Source organism: Coloeus monedula (assembly GCF_965178545.1).
Source record: "Coloeus monedula genome assembly, chromosome: 2".
NCBI lineage: Eukaryota > Metazoa > Chordata > Aves > Passeriformes > Corvidae > Coloeus > Coloeus monedula.
In genome coordinates, this window is record NC_138782.1 from 14,655,581 (window position 1) to 14,674,192 (window position 18,612).

The window sequence follows — 18,612 nt, forward strand, 5'->3', positions numbered from 1 at the left end:
GAGGCAGTTGTAGTGCTTTTAGAATTTTTAGAATCAATTCCTTATGTAGGATATCTTTTCCTTTGGTGTTTAGGAACCCCCTTTCGGACCAGATTTTTCCAAAGGTGTGGACTACGCCATAGGCATATCTCGAGTCGGTGTAAATGGTCCCAATGCTTCCGGCTAGTCGGTGGAGTGCTTTTTCTAGGGCATAGAGCTCACAGGCTTGAGCTGACCAGGTTGATGGTAATTTGCCTTTTTCTAGCACGCACATTTGGTGTCCATCAACCACTGAATAGCCAGAGCACCGTTTTCCATCCACCACTCGAGATGACCCATCAATGAAGAGGATTTCCCCTTCATTGAGGGGACAGTCCACTAGGTCCTCTCTAACTTTTGTCTGGATGTCAATTATATCAATGCAATTGTGTTCTATTTCATTTTCTGAAGGGGTCCCATAAAGAAATTGGGCTGGATTTTGGTGTGCACATACAACTAGCCTCAGGTGGTCTGAGTGCATGAGAATGGCTTCATATTTGACCATCCTCGGGTCAGTTAACCACTCTGCAGCCCTGTGTGCCAAGATGGTTTTTATTGAGTGTGGTGTATGTACTGTCAAATCTCCACCAAAAATGAGTTTTTGGCTCTCCGAAACCAGAACAGCTGCTGCGGCGATGGACTGGATGCAGACTGGCCATCCTCTGGACACTGGATCTAGTAATTTGGAAAGGAAAGCAACTGGCTTCCTGACTCCACCCCACTCCTGGGTCAAGACGCCATAGGCAATTCCCTTCTCCACATTAACAAATAGATCGAAGGGTTTTTCTAGCGAAGGGAGGCTTAGAACGGGTGCTTTTGTTAATTTCTCTTTTAAATTTTGTAATTTCTGTGTGTCTGAGTTATCCCAATTAAAAGGTTCCTCTTCCATTAATTTCTCATATAAAAATTTGGCAGATTGTGAATACTGATCGATCCACAGTCTGCAGTATCCAAATAGGCCTAATAATTGCCGAATTTCTCGTTTTGAAGTTGGAGGTGGTAGATTTAGGATCCCTTCTACTCTTTCGGCACTGAGTTTTTTTGTGCCATGGCCAATTAAGTGTCCCAAATACTTTACCTCCTGTAGCACGAATTGTAATTTAGGTTTTGACACCCTCAGCCCATTCCTCCCTAGAAAATTCAGTAACTGAATTGTAGCAGTTCTTATCATAGACTCCTGTTCCCCAGAGAGGAGCAGGTCGTCTACATACTGAGTTACCTGAACCCCTTCGGGTGGAGAAAAGGAACTTAACAAATCTTCTAGCGCTTGACCAAAGAGGGTGGGTGCCTCGGTGTAACCTTGAGGCAGGCGAGTCCAGCGCAGCTGCTGCTTCCGTCCAGTGTCTGGATCCTCCCAGGTAAATGCAAAGATGTCTCTGCAACGAGAATCTAGAGGACATGACCAGAAAGCATCTTTAAGGTCAATAACAGAGAACCAGGCATGCGTTGGGGATACCCGACTCAGGAGTGTATAGGGGTCCTGTACCAACGGATACCTGGTTTGGACTCTCTTATTCACCTCACGCAAATCTTGTACCAGCCGGAATGACTTATCTGGTTTCTGGACAGCCAAAATTGGAGTGTTGTAGGTGGACTTGCAGGTCTCGAGAATTCCATCTCGTAGTAAGTTCATGATAACAGGCTTCAAGCCCTTTCTTTTGTCCTTGGAGAGGGGATATTGTGGTATGCGTACTGGCTGGCTGTTTGGGAGCAACTCAATTGTTAGAGGTGTGATGTCCATTTTTCCCCGGTTGCCAGGTCTGGCCCACACTACCGGGTCAATGTGTTGCTCATCTACTAAAGACAAAACAAACAATTTAGTAGTCATTTTTCCACCTTGCGGTACCACCCCCACTCTCAGAGGTATTTGGAAGTCACGTCCTAAAAGATTGATCCCAGCTTGAGGTAGATATAGAATGTCTCCTGTATGGATGCGCCCTTGTATGGAAAAGGTTACATTTTTAATTACAGGAACAGGGAAACTTTCACCATTAGCACCACATATGTCTAATGTTTCTTGAGAAATAAAACATCCTGGAGGTATTTTAGTGACACAGGTTCTTTCAGCACCTGTGTCCACCAAAAACTCCACTTGCTGTCTCTGGGGTCCAACTTCTAATTTTATCAAGGGCTCTTTAAGATGTTTTTGCCCCAGAGAATAGAGCCCCTGACCCCTTCAATTGTTCAAAATTTGTCCCTCCATTTGGAGGACTCCTTGGTCTCTCTGCCTTTTAAAACAGTACCAGTGCCCGTGGCCTTGTTTATTACAGTATGTGCAGATTAACCTCTTAGGTCCTTGAGCAATTGAGGTAGACTGTAGGGTTGGTTGTATATTGCAGGTGCAAACTTGTGGCTGTTGGTGAGAGCAAATTTGGGTTTGCTGTTGTGGGATGCCCCCTTGGAAAGTTCTTTGTGTAGGAGGGTTGTAGATTGGGATATTACTGCTGTTATTCATTATTCGGCTTTTGGCCTTCATCCTCTCTTCATCCCTTCTAACAAAGACCTTTTGGGCTTCCTCCAGTAATTCATCCAGTTCCTTCTCTGGCCATTTTTCTAATTTTTCCAATTTTCTCCTGATGTCAGGCCAGGAGTGAAGCACAAAATGTACTTTTAGCATCGTTTTGCCTCCTTCACTGTCTAAATCAATGACAGAATAAAGTTGGATGTTGTTCCTTAACCGAGCCATCCAAGCTGTTGGGGACTCATCCTTTTCTTGTTCCCCACAAAATGCCTTTTTCATATTATTAACTCGGGGAACAGCTTCTCTGATACCTTTTACAATTAGATTTCTGTAGTCTTTCATGTTCCTCCTACCCTCTTCAGAATTTGGATTCCATTCAGGATCTGTCAGTGGTAGTTTTTGTTCTCCAATTGGGCCCTGATTAGAATTATTTTCTCTGTCCCAGACTGTCACTCCTGCGGCTCTAATCAATTTTCGTTCTTCAATGGTAAATAAGGAATGTAGGATGGATTGTATTTCTCCCCAGTTATAAATATTAGGGCCGAGGAATTGATCAAATTGATCAGCTAGTCCAATGGGATCAGTCATTAGACTTTTCATTTCTTTTTTAAATTCTCGTACCTCAGATGAAGCAAGAGGTACAACTACATAACCAATTCCTCCTTGAGCATTTCCCATGGGTACCTCTCTAAGAGGTAAAATTTTAGACTCATGGGGAGTGCTAAGGCAGGTGGGACAGTCAGGTGTTTTAAATGATTTCTTTCTAGTGCCAGATGCTGGGCCATCCTGACTAGAAGAAATCCTTTGTCCGGTTGTCTTTTTGTGAGAGCAGGAAGGAACAGAAATCTCTTTTTCAATTTCATTCTCACTTTCTGAGTCCCTTTCAGTTGGGTGACTTGATGAAGGAAGGACCCTCCTTTCTGGAGGAAGGTAGTCTAGGGGGTCCCACTTTGGTTGATTTAATATAGTTTTTTGTTTTTCTTTTTGTTTTGGTTCTTCTGCAATGGAAAAAATTTGGTTTGAATTTGTATTAAGTCCAATTGAATTAGATTTTGTTTCCTCTTCCAATTCTCTTTTTTTGTCTTGTTCTTCATTTTGTTTTTGCCAGTAATTTAACCAAATTTTAGCATAGTCTAATTCATCAGAATGTTTTGGAGCTTTGTAATGTACATAAGAATGCAAAGCTTCACAAAGCCACTTTTCAGAAGACCCATGCTTGGGCCATTTAAGCCCATCTTTGTTAATTTTATGTTTTGGCCACTTAAAAACACAGTATCTAATCATTTGGCATTGGTCTTTTTCCTTAGTTAAAAAATTTTCTTCCCACTTTAGGAGCATTTGTCCTAATGGACTCTCTGGGAAGATTTTATATTTCTTCATTGGGTCTTTTCTTTTGCTATTTGCTTGTCCCATTTTGTTACTGGGGAACAAACAAGTAGCTTGTGCAGAAGAGGATTTTTTTTTTTTTTTAATTATATTAAATAAACCAAAGTATTATATTGTATAAAACAACCAAAATACTGTAAAATAAGATAATATTATGAAATAGCTTAAAATCAATACACTATCACAATATAAAATAATAACGGTAGTAGATTTATAAGCATAAAATACAATACAACTAATGTAGAGAAAAGTAAGTAGGGATAGTAGATGTAAAAGAGAATTAATGATGGTGAATCTGTGGGAAAATTGAATATGGTAGGCTGTGAGAAAAACAAATATGGTGTACCAAAAAAATTAATTTTAATTAAAATAAGAATAATTAATATGCATTTAAATTGTTTAAAGTATTATTGGAATTTAGACAGCTTTATATATATATATAAGAGACAAAAGTTGTCCTAATTAGCAAAGGAGAGGTAAATTTAAAATATTTATAATCGAATTAAAGAAAAAGATTATAATGAATAACACAAATAATAAGCCAAAATACCAAAGTGGTATCTTATTATTAAAGCAGATAAAGCAAATTACAACTATAATCCAATAACTCAAACAATCTGAACTAACAGAGAGTATAAAGGTGCTAGATAGCACTGACTAAAAGAGTCAAACTAAAACAAGTTCAGAACAACAAAGGGTGCAGTTCAGATTACAAGGACACAAAATGGCGGCCGCTGCCGCTGAAAATACAAAATGGCGGCCGTTCGCGCCGAAATTGAAAATTGCAAAATGGCGGCCGTTCGCGCCAAAATTCAAAATTACAAAATGGCGGGCGCCCACGCCGAAAAGAAAGATTACAAAATGGCGGGCGCCCCCACCGAAAAGAAAGAAAAGAAGGGGTTTAAAATGAGGTTTCTCCTCGGTTCTAGACCCGAGGAGACTGAGACACTGAAAAAACTGAATTTGGGGCTGCGCGCACCCCTAAAACGTGGAAACCTCCCCCAAAAAAGGCTGACCACCACACTCGATCTTACCCTCTGTGTCTCTAAAGGGTGATCCCTCGTGGTGCCCCTTAAAAATGAATCCTTTCAAGCACACTCACACACACACTGGGGACGGCCAAACCCACACTCACTCTCACAAAAGGAATTCCACCCGGAGGTTTCCCCAAAAGCTAGTTGCCCTTAAACAGGGTAAGTCCTAACTAAATTCCCCTTTAAGAAGGGTTCAAGCCTTACCTCCAAGTCCTTCTCCACCGGAGGTGTCCTTTCTCCACTGCAGTAATCCTCGTGGCAGCCCGGAAAATCCAAGGGGAAAAAAACAAAAAAAAAATCGCAAAAATTCAAAAATAATAAAATTAACCAAAAAACCTGGATTTTAGGGCAAAAAGAAGGATCCCGGACGAGCCCCCAAAAGAGTTGTGAGAAATGAGACAACTCTTAAAAAGATTAATTTATTGAAAACAGGAAAAAATTGAAAAATTACAGAGATCAGAAAAATATAAAAATTTGGGATCCTATGGCTCGGTAGATGGTATGCCCCAGGAGCGCAGGGATTTGAGATCTTCTGGCTGAGACAGCACTAGACCTCAGGTAGAGAAAAAAACTTGCAGTGCTGGGTTGACTTTAAAAAATTACTAAAAGCCCCTTAAAAGGGGTAAGGCTTTTAATGCCCAGCACCGATGTCTCCCACAGCTAGTCTGGAGAGAGCAAGAGGGGAAGAGAGAAGAAAGAAGAGAGAGGGAAGAGGGAAGGGAGAAGAGAGAAAAAAGGAGCCCGCCTCTCGGCTTCATCCTTTTTATAGTTTTTGCTCCGCCCCCAGCCCGCCCCTTCGGTCCAAGGCGATTGGTGCTTTCCCTTTGATGGATCATCTCTGTCCACCAATGGCTCATCGTTGTCAAGGGGGGTGGTATCAGTTAGAGATAAGGGAAAACAATACCTTCATTAAAATTCAGGTATTCAGGTTGCCATGGGACTTGCCTGCAGAGTAATGGCTCTGCAGCTAGAAATAGCTGCTGGCTATCAAGACTGGGTGGGGGGGTTTTGGCCTTGGAATCAAAATGCAAGTGAAACACCTACAAAAAGTATTAAAATACATCCAACACACCTCAGAACACTTGTAAAAGTATACAGTAAACACAGGAAAGGTAACTCTTATGGTGTACCAGTGGTTTGTAGCTTGAAAAGGGGCAAGTTTGTGATTTTTAACTGGGAAAATTTTAACTGGGAAGGGTGCAACTCTATTAATAAATTTTAAACAAATAGAAACACTGATAATGGAATTGGATTTTTGTACCTGGGCTGATGGGTTAATTGTAACATTCAATTTAAAAATAATTAACTCAAAATTAATTATTTAAAGCACTTAATATGCAAAGACCAAGCACAAATAGGGATTTCATGTATGACATGGTTTTACTGATAACCTTGACAGTGAATTTTTAAGCAATCTCAAACACTCGTTTGTAACAAGCCTTGGGAGCATGAGGTACAGGGCTGACATTGGAAAGCAGGAGAATCACTCTAAAGTGACGAGTTTAAATATCCATTTCATTGCTCTTCTCTTTATTTCACTCGATTAAGCCAAGCCAAGCTTTTCTTGGAGGCAGAACGTGTGTGGGATGTACTACGCCATTATCCCATAACTCTGGGCTGAATGGCACCCAGGCTAGGGTACAGATTTGAGGAACCCTTGTCACCTGTTCAATAACCTCACAGTCCGCTCATCCTTCTGCAAACAAGTTGCAAACAACGCCGTTGGACTGCTGTCCTGGGTAAATATACATACAGATGCCTTTTCCAAAGCAGTGCCTCTTTTCCCAGTGAAATACACGTCCTCTTCTTACCTATGGAATTGTGATTGAAGACACCTCTGAGCCAGATCTGCCTGACATTGCAAAGGAGCAAAGCTTTGGGATTTGGGCACATTCTCTTTGTTGCTTTGCTCAGGCCTTTTGTGAGCACAGAATACATCGAGGCAGAAAACTGTAGACTACACAGGATCTTCTGGGTCCATTGTCCCCCAAACATGGTAAGAGGTGGCCCCATTGTAATGCTAAATAACAAACAGCAGCACAAATGACATGAAGAAAACATGGCAAAAGAGGAAGAGGAGAGGCGCTGTGAGGAAAGAATACCGTGAGACAGTGGCACGTTGAGTCAGCTGCACTCTGACAACCTCTAGGCTAGCAGGTCTCACATTCTCGGCTTGTTTTTTTTAAAAATTATTTTATTTAAAACAAACAAAAAAAATCAAAATAAAAGATATACTGTTGAAAATCTATTTTCAAAATTTAAAAGATAAAATGACAACACATTTATTCAAACCTACATCTACATGTCAGAACGTATGTACATCTGTAACTACAAAGCCTAACGTAGAAATCCAAATCTTCAAACATTCTTCGGACAGGCAGCACCTTCTTCCTGAGCTCGAGGAAAGAGAGCTCTTCTGGACAGGAGGCAAGGGCTTTGTCGGTTACGGAACATAGGAAACGTCCAAGGAAAACTTCTTGATAAGACTGTAGCCAGTCACGCCTGCAAAGTGGAGACACAAAATATAACAGAGGCCACAATGCCAACATAAAGCATCTGAAGCTACGTATTTAATGGGACAGACCACCTGGAAACTTCTAAAGAGCTGCACAGGGAAACACGCTCCTGCCAGCAGCCACTTGAGGCAGGCCAGGGAGACACCCTGACCCACTTGCACAGAGCCAGCACAGGAGCAGCCTGGCCTCTGGGCTGCCCTGGGACAGCAGGGAGCCCAGAGGCCTGTGCTTTCCAGGAATGGCTCAGCTGCACACGCACCCTCCTGCTCCTCTCGCGGCCCCACAGCTGAGCAGCCCTACAGCTACACGGGGCACTGGGAGCAGCACAGCTCATTGCAGGGGGCACATGCAGGGCAGAACTGTTCCCTGGCAATGTGCCCAGGCTCTCTAGGCTGGCACAAGAGCCCTCCTCCCGCCAGAGAGCGGCCCAGCTCCCGCCTTACCTCTTTGTGAGGCTGAGCCATGCTCAGCCTTCACCTTGTCCTCAGTCGGAAGTTGCTTCAGGCACCCCATGCCACGACTAGGAAGGGGGTTGGAGAGAGCGGGGGCAGGTGCACACCCTTCCTTTGCGTTCTGTCATTTTTGGCACAGCTAAGAAGTCACGTCCGGAGGTGTCCAGCTCAGCACTTTGCCATCTCTCTGCAGGTCATCGAGCCTTCACCAGCCCAAAATGTCGGAGAGGTTTTCCCGCACATGCGGAGGCTGGCTGGCAGCGTGCTTCCTCAGCTTGGCGCCCATCACCTTGTAGAGGGCGCAGGCAAGCTTGGTGACCACAGTGCGGACATTGGCGCTTCGGACAGGCAGCGCCTTGTTCCCCAGGAAGGACCAGAGCACGGGCAGGGCGTAGCGCTGGACGACTTCGGGGCTCCTGGGATAAACCCATCCCACAAGCGCTGCCGGAAGAGAGACACAAACTTCTTAACCACCAGCCTTAATGCAAACAAGGATCTACCTCTAGTTGTGATTTTGGGAGTCTCTCGGGCTAAGATCAGTGAAATAACAGTGAGAGCCCCATGATCCAGAAATGGGCAAAGCAGCTGAACATCCCCAAAACAGAACCACCAAGCCCTCAGGACTAATTTCTCCAGATCTGAGCCTTGCACCTGTGGCAGACTTCACACCTTTACTAAATCATTCCACAATCTGTTTCCGGCATGATGAATGACCAAAATGTCAAATTGCTGTTTATTTCCATTTAGAAGTTGTCTAAACCCACTGCTGAAGGTTTGAAAGGCACTTTAGAGAGGAAATTGAGAGATTTCTAATAAAAAGGATGACTCCGTTTTTGTGACCTGGCTTAATTAGCAGTGGATTTAGACCCAGCTAAAGCAAGGCTATAAATAAAGCAAGGCTATAAATAAAGCAAGGCTATACACTGTCTTCTCTAGTATATATTGAGGTTATCATTTTCCCATGCCTTGGCTATTGCTGACATAGCAAGCTCCTCTGAGCAATCAATTATCCGCTGCATTTGGAGCATTTTGGGCAGCGCTGACATAGGAAGACCCTGACTGCACACCCTGAAGTGCTCAGTCCAATGGCACTTCCCCAGCACAGGCAGGGAGCCTCAGCACTCTGCTTCTGCCCCTCTGCCCCCAAAGGCTGCCTTGCACAAAATCCGTGCCTCTAACATGTGTGCTGAGTTTTGACCTAAGCTGTGACCCCCAGGCACTGCAGGCTTCCACCTCAAAACTTTCCAAGAGCAAAGCAAGAATTCTGTGAGGACAAAACAAACCGATCCCCTGAAACAGCATTTGCCACCATTTTCCTTAAAGGATCAGAGCTGTCCCGGAGCTTCCAAGAGAGGAGCCAGCTTGGGAACTTTTAGCCCCTCCCTTTCCTGGAGGCAGCTTCTGAGATGCCCCAGTGAGAGCTCAGCCCTGAGGCCGAGCGCCGCCCCCATCTCAGGTGCTGCACACCTCTGCAGCAGCCAGGGAAAACCTGCCCAATACACCTTCCATGGCTATTGGGCAGGAGGGACAAGCTCAGCACCTCCTGATTTGGAGGAGCCACTCTAGTGTCTATTCACTGGCATTCCCTGTAAATTCTGCCTCGGAAGACCTCTTGCCTTAGAAGGGGAGGCCATACCTGAGAGATGCTCCGTGACATCCAGCAGAGCTTGGCCCTTCAGTTCACTCCTTCGGTGGCTGAACTCTTTCAGCAGGGATACTTTATCTACAAGGGAAACACACATTTCTGCTCTCTCTTCTGAGGTCATAAGAGAAAGGACAGTGGGGAGGGAAAGGGCAGGGGCAACTACATTTTGTAAAAGAAAGGAAATTCCTGCCGATTTTTGAATCCTTTTCTTCTTTCCTTCCAGCCTACTTGGGAGGATTTTAAATTCCAAAAGAAAAGCTCTCCTTTCACATTTTAAATCCAAAGTTGTCTGCTGTACCAGGAGCTATGTTAAGCATTTCACATCAGGGACCTCAAGACTTCAATCACATGTAAGCAGTGAAAAGGTTTTGCATCCCAGAGCTTTGCAGAAGTGATCTTCTCTCTCCCCTATGGAAAAGGGTGAGAAGGCTCCAAAATGCACACCTCCATTGCCACCTGAAGGATAAGCTGTTTTTAAATTGTCAGGTTACCTGTGTGGATCTAGGGACAAGACTCCAAGTTACTCATACAAGAGCTATTACTGCTCAGTGCCTCAGTAGCCTGTGGGTTTCTGTAACAGCTGTGAAATCAGATCTTGGCAGAGAGACTGGAAAATGAACTGATTTCCCAGTACTTGACCGGCGTATGTATTTTAGTTTTCCTTGTGCCTATCTGTTGCGGTTTTGGGGGTCTCGTTTGAATTTGCTGTTGCCTGCATTGGCCTGCAAGCCTCCAGTCCTGCCACTCTAATAAGCCAAGGCAAGCTTTTCCTGGTGACAGAACGTGTGTGGGATGAAGTTTGGTCCCTCACAGGGTCACAGGGCTGGCAGTGACAAAGCAGGCAATCTGCTTCATTGGGAACCACTGCAGAGCTACACCCCAGGGTGGGTTTAAGTAGCAGGGTATTACTAAGAGCTCCTTTCCTGCATGAGATACAAAAAGGAGGTCCCAAATGATCTTCATGCAAGCATGCAGTAAAGAAGTGATCCTGCTGTCCTAAAGAAGCTAATGCCTATGATGTGGAGCCTTCCAGGAGGCTGCTCTGCAGAGGTTCTGATGTGCCGGTGTCCCTTCATGCCAACAGCAAAGCTATTCATTTGGGAAGTCAAATGGGGCCCAGGCAAACTCCAAAAATCCCTTTGGCCCTGAATTCCAGCAAAGCTGTAGTCCAGCACTTCCTCTTCAGACAAGCAGCACAGAGCCAAGGGCTCCTGGGACTTTTGGGAAATGCTGATGCACATTCAAGCCTGTTGGGGGACTGGTTCATAAGGACTGCACCTGCACAGCTTCTGGTGGGTGTCAGCTGGAGGTTTCCACAGACAACAACAGCTGTCAAGGCACTCAGCGTTCTCTTGACTCGCAGAGGCAGAGACACACTTGAGGAGAGTCCATGCCAGGGCTCAGCCTTACCTAAGTGAGCCATGGATTCTTCCAGCGCTTTCACAGCTGCGGCATAAACCCCGGGGTCCTTTGAGTTTAGGTTGTTTGTTATTCCTTCAACCAAACAGATGATCACCGGGTTTAAGCCATCTTTCAGGATGCCTATGATTTCAGCCAGCACGTCCAGCGCCTTCTGCTTCACTTTCTTGTGCGTATCACCAAGTCTCGGGACAAAATAATCAAAAATCTGTGAAGAGAACAAACAACATGAAAGCTGGATTAAAATGTCCTTGTTTGAGGAAGGGACACAGAAGTGAGCACTCAGCAATGTAAAAGATGAAAGTGATCCTTCCTGTCAGGTCAGCACTTGCTTGCACAATTTCCCTGTTTTCCTGTGGGCCACTCTCTGGAATGGTTGTGCAACCTCATGCTGGTTGAAAGATTTTCATATATTTTGAAGAGCTTTGGGTGGGGACAGAATAGTTCCTATGGTGTTTCTCTCCACATTTCAGTCATTAAATTAATCCCATTTATTGATGCAAAACAGTATCTTTGCTTTTGAAGTATGGAACCAGATATTTACAATGCCCCTTTTTCTACACAATTGCCTCGAGTTCTGAGGGCAGTTACGATTTTGCCAAAACTATGGCTGGAGGAGATCCAGGTTTTGTTCCATCTGTCTCAGAACTTGTGTCTGGAGAAGTGCAGGGCTCTGGTCAACTCTTCCAGGATCCAGACCAATTGTCTACCCAGCAGGTAGACTTCTGAAATTTAATGTGCTGTACCGCTCTCATTAGAGCAGGTTCAGTCCCTTGACAGCCACATTATCAGGCACCATTTTCTGGACAAAGGGAAAAAGCAGCTGCTGGGAGGAGAAGGAAGAGATCTGTCCCTAGCCATTTCCCTCTTTTTCCAAAGAGAAAAAAGACCCCCCCAAGAAGGGTGAGCACCGTCTTTCCCAAGAGGAATAGGGATGCCGATGGAAACGAGTAGCCAGAGCTGTGCCTGTGCAAGACAAGTCGGAGTTTACAGAAGTATCCTTTTAAAAAAAATTGGTTTAAACCTGCCCAGCCTGATATTTCTCTTCCCCATCCAAACCCATTCTTTTGTCTTGAGAATAATTGCCACGCTTTCAGTGGCTGGATTCCCTTCACTTAACCCAAGTGGGAGTAGGAGACAGCAGAAGTTACACCAGCAGAAAACTCTGTCCTCATCTGATGAACAGCATCAATGGGCACCTGCCAGACAAATACATCTGGACTGAAATCACTTGTCCTGAAGCGTGGACCTGAATTAAATGTTTCAGGGGAAGAGGCACCAGCCTGTCCCACACAGCCAGGATGTAGTGCCAAGACACACTGAATTAACTTTCCTGCTACAGGCTTGGGAAAGGAGCTAAAGGAAAGGAACAATGAAGACACCCTGCATACTTGGACACTGTTAGTGGAGACGAGCTGGGGGCTGCTTTTGCACAGGTCTAGGAGGAGTGCCACTCCTTCCATCCGTGTCTTAAACTCCTTGGCTTCCAGGAGATTGTACAGCTTCTGGAGCGGCTCCGTTTCTTCCACAGCCGGAGGTAACGTGACCTGGGCTTTTGGGCGGCGTAGGAGGCGTTCATCAGAGGTAGACTTCACCCTGGAGAATAAAACCAAATGAGGACCTGTTGGTGATCATACCTTCAGTTAATTGTGAGCAGAACATCTGGGGGAGGTTTCCTAATGATATGATTTGAAGCTAGAAAATCCTGATCTGAAAACAACGTGAGACCTCATGACAGTCATTACAGGAGACAATCTGCAAGCAACTTTCTCACCAGTGCTTACTCAGGAAAACCAAGGATGAGATGCATCTCACTTATCTCCAGACAGCTTCCCAGGTACACATGTTGCACTGCTTTGTGAGGAAAGAGAGACGCTACTTCCAAGTTTAAATGCTTCATCATAAGGGAGGTGCGTGTCTTATAATAAGGAAACTCATCCCTCTGGAGAAGTGGCTCTACAGCAGGCATGACAATCTGGAAAAGTAGCTCAGATGCATCTGAACAGATGGATAGGGGCATATCTGAAGGATCCAGAAAATCCGTAACAGGGATAAAAACAGAAGCCAGACATCCCAGCACTACGCTCGTATGATTGCTTCCCTAGAGACTAGATCCACAGCTTAACAAACCCACTGGGAACAACTCTCTTGAGCATGGGAAGATCCTGACTATGCTACTGAGGCATGTGGTCACTCTCCTGCCAGCGCTGAGCATGACAGAGCTAAATAAATCCCCTCTGTTATCAGAGGACAACAGGTACAAGTAGCTCTCCCACTGGCAGGAAGATACAGCAAGGACCAAATTCCTGTCTCAAATGCTGATTGCAGCACAGGGGGAAATAAACCAAACATGCTGTCCATCAAGCAAACAGTATGAAGGACAGGAATGTCAAGACAAAACGTCCACATTGAGACACCTGTTGACCAAAGTTGCTCAGGAACTGGCTTGCTACTTACTACTCATCTTGGTACTGTCTGAGGGTAAGAAAACCATGACTCAGGGAGGCCAAACCACATGCATGGGAAGTGCTATTTTGGGGAATGGCATCTTGCTTCTAGACTGGGACTTCTCATCAAAACACCCATCTGAAAAAGCCTGCTCTCAGAGGAAAAAATCCCTGCTTGAATTTACTTGTCCCAAGTGAGGCAGCGGAGACATGGCCCTCTCACGGCATCCACAGCACTGTCCTTGCCACTGCACTGGATCTTCTGAGCTGCAACCAATGGGTGTCTTTTTGTCACCCATTTTTTGTGGAAAGCCTTCCAGAGAAGTTGTGTTCAGCGTAATGCAGAAGGAGACATTTTTTATGATAGAGCATTTGTAGGGAAAGGAAACAATGTCTGGCACAGGTCATCTCCACCAGAAAGATTTTCCTGAGGAAGAGACATGTAAAGCTTGCCATGTGCTTTGTCACATCTAACTAAAGTGCTCAGTACCGTTTACTAGAAGGCAATGTGGCCTGGGGCTTCTTCGAGCCATCGCTCCTCTTCTTCACAGGCTTCTCGACAGATGGGTGTTCATCCTTCTGCGTTTCCATCCCCTACAAAGGCATAAAGAAACCCCATGGATCTTTAGAATGTAAAATAGGAAATTACCTGTTTAAAACACCACTTATAAGCAGGATCACTGCTACCAAGGCTTGGGCAAACATTTCCAAACTTACAGAAGGAAACAGGCCAGAGGTTCAGTGATGCCAACTCTTTGTTTTCAATAGCCCAAGGCAGGTTATGGCTGCTACCATACTGAGCAGCAGTCTAAAATCCCAAATTCATTCCTCTTGAGCATAAATGGGAATAATGCAAACTGGTAGGGAACTAATGCTCTTAAAGGAAGCTGCAGAAAAATTTGGACTCTTTGGAGGTTGGCCCATTGTGTTGGAAGTTGATTTGGTTCCACACTCACTCTCCCTGTTGCTGCACAAAGGCACATTCCCTTCTATAACGTAGGTAAAAAGAATAAAAAAAAAAACCCAGGCAAACAACTGATTTTCCACTGGATGCTGCTGAATTCACCAAGCTTCTTCCAGCTCCACAGGGCATGACAGCAGGGCAGTATTCCCAGAAGACAGACAGTAATTGTAGCAATTGGGATTGACTGGGACATCTTTTGTATATTTGGAAATTTTCTTGGCACTACTGCTTCTGGTGTCTTTTGCAAAGACTCTGTTATCTCCAGAAGCACTGTTCTCACTTAATTGCGTCACTGGGGGCAGAGTAGGGATAGTGGGGTGGGGGGTTATGCTTAAATGTAAACCCATTTTCTCCTCTTTCCCTTCCCTGTTTGTGGCCGATATTCAAAATACTACACTTTTCCTCTAATATTATCAGTTCCTTTGTGCTCTGCAGATGAACAGGCTACGGATCAACAGTTCATTCCCAGGAGCAAAATGATTTGGCAGAAAAGGAATGAGATAAGATTAGGTATGTTTGATCTCATATCAGCAGTGGCAATACTTGCACAAAGGAGACATTTCTCCTACCAAGCACTTACTTTCTTCTTCATTCTTGCCAGAATATCTTCCAGGTCACGGGTGGAAAGAGATTGTTCCAAAAGCCTTTTAAATTTTTGGTGGTTCAGCATCATTTTCACCATCTCCTGTCCATAATGCCTAAAACAAAGAAAGAAAGAAAGAAAGAAAGAAAGAAAGAAAGAAAGAAAGAAAGAAAGAAAGAAAGAAAGAAAGAATAGAAGGTGAACAAACAAAGGAGGAGTGTTAACAGAAATAGCTGATACCTTAACCTCAGCAGCTGCCATACCTGCATGAGAAGGCATTACCTACTCAGCAAAGAGAGAGATTTACCTCCACTTGTCACTGCACAGTGCTGTCAGCTGAACACAAGAGGCAAGAGGAGAACGTGGGGCAACAGAAAAATACAATCTCACTCTGAAACTGTGGGTGCGCTTCTGTGGCATCGAAGGATCCCAGGGAACAAGCGAAACACCTCTGCTTTGAGTCAGAGCTTATGAGCAGTGTCTTGCTGCCATTGCACAGGAATTTGCCTTTCTTTAACTGGCAGGGAAGCCAGGACCAAATGCCTCATGCTTGCTTTTGATTATTCTATACCATATGTATGCACAGGGACAGCTAGTTGCTCATGCCTTCTTGGCAGCTATTAATGGGAATTGAATCCTCAAAGTAAGGGGATTTGGGTGGTTTGGGTTGATTTTGCCACTAGGAAACCACAGTTCTCTTCAAGAAGCAATTTGGAGGTCATTCAGCCACAGATAAGAGCATTATAGAAATCTGCAGAAGAGGTTTAGAAAGACCGAATACATTGGCTAAAGACCCCTGGAATATTTCTAGGAAAGTCTTACATTATTGAGAAATAGATGTATGGGATCCTTCAGTGATGAACATTAGCCAACATTTTGGCTTTGTCTTGTGCACCTAAGGCCAAGCAAAACTGTTTGACTGGCTCATCTGATGGCTCTTTTGATCTCAGGAAGGAATCATTCAAGTCCCAGGAAGTTGGCAATGCTCCCTCTTGCGGGACAACCTCAGGTTCCCCAGCACAGTCATTTCCCCAGACAAGCCAGGGCAGTGGTCACAGCACCAAGGCTGACAGAGCTCAAGAAGCCTTTGGACAATGCTCTCGGGCACATGGAGTGACCCTTGGGGGGCCCTGCACACGGGCAGGAGCTGGACTCGATGACCCTGATGGGTCCCTTCCAACTCAGCGTATTCCGTGACTCTGTGAACCTCATCCACACAGTGAGGGAACTTGATATTTCCTTTAGCTTCCACTCTTTTGTGGTTTTGCCCTTTACAGCCAGACACCCAACAGTTTTCCTGTTTTAGGAGGTGAAATGAAGATCATTACCTTGTGTCCTTGTGACAGTCCTGAGCAAGCGTCCCTGCCGCGTGCGCCAGCCTCTCAGCCCTGGGCGTTCCTGCGAGCTTCGTGACTCCAGTTTTCTCCATCAAGGACAGGAGGAGTTGGGCCGCGCACTTCCGCACCTGGACGTGGCGGCTCCTGGGAAGAAGAGAGCGGACACTGGGGCACAGGGAGCAGGGGGACACAGCGCAGGCCTTGGCCAGAGCATGCTCCCTGTCATTGCTGGGGGAAGGAGGCCTGGGCTCTCCCTGACACTTGGGACACCTGTAGAAGGTTCTGTCCGCAGAGAAACACAAAGTTAGCACTGTACAGAAGGACTGCCTGCAAGCAAGAGTGAGGAATTCAGTCTCCCTGCACTATCTGATACTCAATGTCTTTCCCCAAATTCACTCTGAGAAAGAGGGAAATTAAAGACAACCCAGGCTGACCCTTCAGGGGCCAGCCACTACACAGACAGCCGCAGCAGGATTGAGGATATTTGCACCCATTTACCCCCAAATCTGCAGACCTTGGGAAAGAAACAAATGCAGGGAAAACACGCTGTGGGACATGAAGTTGCAGAATATCCAGCAATGCAGCCAGTTTCTTCTGTGAGGCTTGGCAAGAGATACATCTGAACGTTTGCCCCTTTTCCAAAGCTGAGGAAAGGGTGGCAGTCAGTTTAGCCAGGTTGTCCTGTTCTAGACAGTGTCTCTTGGGGACTATCAGGCCCAGCACCAACACTTAAGGCAGCACCTGCTTCAGCTGTCCCATGGCAGTCGGCCTGTGAAGGTGCCTGTACAGTGATTCATCATCTCAAGGCTAACATGAGACATCAGTTGGAATAGCAAGTGGGGCTCTAAGGCCAGGACAGTCCTACAAGACTCCTCTTGGCAGGAGCTGCACCTGCTGTGCAGGCTGTGCCACACCCAGCACGTTCTCCCCCATGTGCTCCATGCTGCAGCAAGAACCCTCCTTACTTCTCAAGTGAATGGCATAATGAGGATGCATGGTTTTTCCCAAGGCCTCTGTGGTTAGGGCTGTGAAATATCAAAGAGCGCTCACAGCTGCAGTTGCAATTGTCCCTCTTCCCACAAAACCACAGGGCTCTATCCTTAGCCTTTGCAGGCACTTGCACTTGCCCGCCATTCACCACATCTAGGCAACTCGGACAGACTGGGAGAACTCCAGGAAGCAGCAGCAAGCTGAGTCAGGGGAGGTTGAGGTTGGATATCAGGAAAAAGTTTTTCACCCAGAGGGTGGCTGGGCACTGGAACAGGCTCCCCAGGGCAGTGGTCACAGCACCAAGCCTGAGAGAGTTCAGGAAGCCTTTGGACAACGCTCTCAGGCACATGGTGTGACCCTTGGCGTGTTTGTTCTGTGCAAGGCCAGGAGCTGGACTCAATGATCCTGATGGGCCCCTTCCAACTCAGCATATTCTACAGCTCTGTGATTCTGTCAACTAAAGGGCTGCACGAGGGCAGAAATAGGTGACAAGAGGAAAGAAGTGAGGTTGATTGGAGAATCAAGTCACTGAGTTCACAGAGATGCAGGATACAGGACCCTTCCCTCCCACCATTCCCATTCTCTCTCTCAGCCCTTCTCCCCCCCACACAATAGAAGGTGAAGAATATCACTAAGAGAAGAAGAACCTACTGGACTCCACTGTCCATGAGAGCAGTCATTGCTCGTGCAGGAGTCACATGCTCCACCATGACTCCCAGGGTGTGACTGGCTGCTTTCTGAACAAACTCTGGGGAGTTCCACACCATCTGGAGAAGGACCCGAGCAACCTCATCCACCTCCGAGTCCATGTCCTTCTGCAAGGTCACAAAGAGCTCTCCAAGAGTGACGATTGCAGAGTAAGACACCTTTGAGCGAAGGCTGGTCACCTGGGGAAGTCATGAGGGGAAACATAAGAATCACTTTGAAAAGAAAACCAGTTGCCTTAGACAAAAGTCCCAGGAAATGACAACACTTCCCGCTGTGTCCAGGGGAACACAAAAGCACAGGCAGAGCAGAAGAGCCCAAGCACAGAAAGGCACTTCACTCTGGCACCTACTTGTGCTAGGCCTCAGGCCTGCTTCCTGCAGGCCTAAAACATATTCTTTCACTTAAAGTGTTCTACTTAACTCTTCTGGAATGTCCACTGCTTTGGTTTTAGGCCCTTTCATTCAAAAAACAAAGAAACAAATTAAAGCAAGGGCTGCTCTCAAGCCATAAAGGCACAAGTCATAAAGACAAAAGAGTCATTTGCTCCTGTTTGAAAAAGCAACAGCAGCAGTTGAAGCCCTCAGCCAGGAAACAGAAAACACAGGCTCAAGTCTACAGACTAATTGGCAGTGTTGAATTACAGCTTGGGCAG